The sequence below is a fragment of the Portunus trituberculatus genome, chromosome 10 (genome assembly GCF_017591435.1).
Source record: "Portunus trituberculatus isolate SZX2019 chromosome 10, ASM1759143v1, whole genome shotgun sequence".
Lineage (NCBI taxonomy): Eukaryota > Metazoa > Arthropoda > Malacostraca > Decapoda > Portunidae > Portunus > Portunus trituberculatus.
In genome coordinates, this window is record NC_059264.1 from 6,451,583 (window position 1) to 6,456,582 (window position 5,000).

General features: G+C 29.5%; 1 long non-coding RNA gene across 1 annotated transcript in view; it reads right to left on the minus strand.

The window, feature by feature from the left end:
• Positions 1-5,000, minus strand: part of LOC123502031 — a 37,566-nt gene that overhangs the window by 13,468 nt on the left and 19,098 nt on the right. The window lies entirely within an intron of this gene.

Genomic DNA, 5,000 nt, shown 5'->3' on the forward strand with positions numbered 1-5,000 from the left:
ACTGCTTTATTTATTCTATCCCTCTTTGTTTATTTAAAGTGCAAAGAAGGTAGAGGATGCAATCAGAAAGAAAAATAATAAAAAAAGAAGACTGAAGAGGAAGAGGAAGAAGAGGAGGAAGAGAAAGAAGAGGAAAGCGCAGATTAATTTCAAATCATAACTCATTTTGTATGTTTCATTTTCTCACTAGACTAAAAGAGGATGAGAGGAATTAAAAACATGATTTATAAAGAAAGAAAGAAGGAAGAGGTGGAAGAGAAGGAAGTGGAGGAGGAGGAGGAGGAGGAGGAGGAGGAGGAGGAGGAGGAGGAGGAGGAGGAGGAGGAGGAGGAAAAGGAGAAGGATAAAAGCAAGGATTAGGACTCACTCATAAATAAGTGACAGCTTTCATTCTATCTCTTCATCGGATCAAGGAAGAGAGAGATGAAATTAATAAAAGAATTTAAAACATATCAAAATACAAGATCAAGAGTAAGAGGAATAAGAAACAAAAGGATTAGGACAAACTCACAAACACGTAAAACTATCTTTCAAACTATCTTTCATATTTCCTTTAACTCTCTTCAGTACTGGGATACATTTTCACCTTCATTCTTGAGTGTTATTAGACGATTCTGTCGACATTAGGAAGGATCTATGGAGGTCACAAGATTAATGGCCAGTCTTCACTATTTTAATCCCTCATACAAGTTTCTCAAGGTGTATAAAATCAAATAGTAACCAGAATGAATATAATAGTGCGTCATGGTACTGAAGGGGTTAAGATACAGATAAGATCGAAATTAGGATGAAAAATAATATTCACCAAAGAACGAAATATTAAGGGAATAAAGACGAAAAAGAAAAAAAAAGACAAGGATTAAATCTGAAAAATATAGCTAAAAAACACGATATTTACTAAAGATGAACGAAAAATTAAGAGAATAAAGAGGAAAAAAAAGACAAGGATTTAATCAGAAAAATATGGCTAAAAAACACGATATTTACTAAAGATGAACGAAAAATGAAGAGAATAAAAAGGAAGAAGAAAAAAATGACAAGGATTAGATAAAAGAAAAAGCTCATTCTACATATTTCACCTCTTCACTAATCCAAGTCACTTAAGGAGGTGCAATAAAAAAAGAGAGAAATAATAAAAAGAGGAAAAGTGAGGAAGAGGAGAGAGGAAAAGAAAGAAAGGATTAGGAATAACTCGTAAAGAAATCATTTTATATATTTCACCTCGTTAAACCAAAGACGGGTGAGGAAATTACAAAAAAACTGAATTCATTACAGTAAAACAAAGAACAAGAACAAGAACAAGGAGAAGAAGAAGAAGAAGAAGAAAAAAAAAAAAAAAAAAAAAGAAGAAAGAAGAAAAAGATGATGATGATGATGATTAGTGGCCGAAGTCTTCACTATTCTAATCGCAAGATATGTTTCTGAAGTTGTATAAAATCGCCAAATAAGCAAAGTGCATATGGAAACGCGTTCTGGTACTAAAGAAATTAACCCCTTCAGTACTGGGACACATCTTTACCTTAGATTTGTGTTCGATTAGATCATTAGACCATTTTATTCACATTAGGAAGCGTCTATGGGGGTCAAAAGATTAATGGCCAGAGTTTTCACTGTTCTAATCCCCACATATGTTTCTGAAGCTGCATAGTCACCAAATAAGCAGAATGAATATGAAAACGCGTCTTGGTACTGGAGAGATGAAATAGATATACACATCACACACATAGACATTCATATAACTCTTTGATAACCACTAACCCTTTTCAAATCCCTTGGCGAGACGTAGGAAAGATACAAGAAATTAGTATTAAAAGACGCATTTTTACCTTGATTTTTTGGGATATGATTAGACGATTTCATTTACATTAGGAAGCGTCTATGAAGGTCAAAAGACTAATGGCCGGAGTCTTTAGCATCCTAATAGCAAAATATGTTTCTGAATCTGTATAAAATCACTGAATAATACACAAAATTGATATGATAAAGCGTTCTGAAGGAAATATACACATCACACACGTACGCATCATATAACCCTTTGATAACCTTTTACCCTTTTCAAATCCCTTGGCGACACATTAATAAAGATACGAGGAATTAATATTAACTGCTTTTAAGGTCAACAGAATTATCTCCATTAGGTGAAAGAGAAGATAGAAGGAGATAATAGGAGGCAAAGGAGAAAGAGAATAAGGATGAAGAAGGTGTTATGTACAGGGAGGAAATACGGGGGAAAGAAAAAGAGAAAATAAGAAAGAGGAAGAGAAAAGAGAATAGGGAAGAGGAAGAGACTGTGTAAAAGGAGGAAACAGGAGGAAGGGAAAAGAGACACTAGGAAAGAGAAAGAGACTGTATAGAAGGAGGAAATAGGAGGAAGGGAGGAGAGATAATAGGGAAGAGTAAAGACTATATAGAGGAAAGTTATAGATGAGAGAGAAGGAGAAGAAACAATAGGAAAAAGAAAAGGAAAACAAAGTAAAGATGGTGATGAAGGAAAGATGAATGGAAGAGAATGAAAGAATAAAGAGTGAGATATGAAGAAGGAATAAATTGATGGAATAGAGGAGGAAGGAGATGAAGGAATGATGAATGGAAATAAATGGAAGAAGGAAGGTAAGGAAGAAAGCAATGATGATGATGGATAAGAAAGAAGGAGAATAAGGATAGTGATGAAAGAAAAGACTAAAGAATTAAACTTGGAATAGAAAAAAAAGAGGAAAATGTATAAAGAAATAAAATGATAGGGATGAAAGAATAACAGAATGAATGAAAGAGAAGAGAGAATAAAAATAAATAAAGAAAATAAGATTAGCTTCGTGGGAATTAACAGATAAAAAGAGGAAACAGGAGAAAGAAAGGATTAAGATAAAGAAATGATAGATAGAATAGAACATGACAAAGAAAATAAAAAAAAAGAAGAATGATAAAAGAGAAAGAAAATTAACAAATGCAATAAAAAAAATCCAAAAACACAAATCTCAACATTAGCAAAATAAAATCAAAAGAAATAATAAAAAAAATGGAAGAAAGAAAAAAAAAAAAAAAAAAATGATGACAATGGAACAAATAACAGATGTGGAAATTCATTAAAAAAAAAAAACTTTCAGAATCTTATTAAAAAAAAAAAAGCAGAAAAGTAGGTCTTGTATTGAATTAGCTTATTAATGAGGTTGAAAAAAAAAAATCTCCTCTCATTAATAAAGCAAGTTAACGAGAAGAGGAAGGTGAGAGTAAAAGAGAAAACGTTAACCTTTATATATCGTAACTTTACAAGCCACGTATTCATTTATTCAGGAAATTAATACAAAATAACGTGAATTTCCTGGGAATTAATTAACCAGATCGAAAAAAAAGAAGTGACAAGATTTGCTAACCATGTATAATCCCAAAAATCATAGAAAGAGAAAAGAGAAAAGAGAAAATGAGAGAAAATACTAAATGATAATGCATGTAGGGTAATAATATAATAGGTAATTCATATCCACACATAGGAGAAAGAAAGGAAAAGAAAAAAGAAAGAGAAAAAAGAAAAGAAAAATGTTAAAAAGAGAAAAAGAAAAGAAAAATATATGAAAAGAAAAAAAGGAAAAGAAAGAAAATAAGGAAAAAAATATAAGAGAAACAATCTTGGAATCAGAAATGGAAAAAATAAAAAAAATAAAAGAAACTATATGAAAAAAAGAGAAAAGAGAGTGAGAGAAAACCAGATTATAATGTATGTAGGAAAACAATATAATAAGCATATGAAAAAAAAGAAAAGAGAAAAAGAAAAGAAAAGAGAAAAGAGATTATCTGAAGAAAAAAAAAGAAAAAAGAAAAAGAGAAACTACCTGACAAATAGAAAAGGGAAAAGAAGAAAAAAAGAAAATGAAGAGAAAAAGTATCTGAAAAAAAAGAAAAGGAAAAAGGAAAAAGGAAATAAAACTAATCGCGAAAGAAAAAAAACTGGGAGAGAATGAAAAAGAAACAAAGGAACGCAAAATAACACAGAAGCAAATAAAAAAAATAGGTGAATGATTTAAAAAAAAAAAAGGAATAACAAAGAAAGGGAAAGAAAAAGTGAACAAAGAAAAATATAAAAAAGTGAAACAAGAAAAAATGAAGTTAATAAGAAGGAAAGAAGAAGAAGAAGAAGAGAAAAAAAAGGAAGAAGAAAGAGAGAGTAAAACATAAACGAGAGAAAGAACAAAAGAAAAATGCATGACAAGAAGAGAGAAAAGAAAAACAAGGAAGAAAAAGGAAGAGAGAAATAATAAAGAAAAAGACGAAACGAAACACCAAGAAGAGCAAAACGAGAAAAAAATAGACAAAACAAAATAAAGGAAAAGAAAATAGAAAAGCTGAAAGATAAACAAGAAAAGAACTAATAAGAATAAAGAAAACGTGATAGAAAAGTAAGAAAAGAAAAATAGATAAAAAGGAAGTAAAGAGAGAAAAAAGATTGATAACTAAGAATAGGGAAAAAAATATAAAGAAACGCAATTATGAAAGAAAATGGAAGGAAAAAATGACGGAAGAAAAGTTAATAAAGACAAGAAAGAAAAGAAAAAGAGTAAATTGAAAGAAAAAAGAAAAGTGAATAAGAAAATGTAAAGAAATATAAAAAAAAAGATACAGAAAGAAAAGAGAACAATAGAAATAGTGAAAAGAAAAAAAAATTGTAAAAAGACAGAAATATAACTGGTAAAATAAACATGAAAATATAAGAAAAGAAAATAAGAAAACAAGAGAAAAGAAAAGAAAAAGTGACAAAAAGAACTATAACAAGAAAACAATAAAAAAGAAAAAGAAAAAAACAGTGACAAAAACAACAAACCCAAGAAAGAAGAAAAATTTTAAAGAAAAGAAAAACTGACAAGAACAAGAAAAAAAAAAAATAAGTGACAAAAACAAAAAGAAAAGAAAAGAAAAGAAAACTGACAAAACCAAGAAAAAAGTGAAAACAACAGGAAAAAACAAAACAAGAGAAGAAAAAACAAAAAGAAAAAAAACAAAAAAAGAAA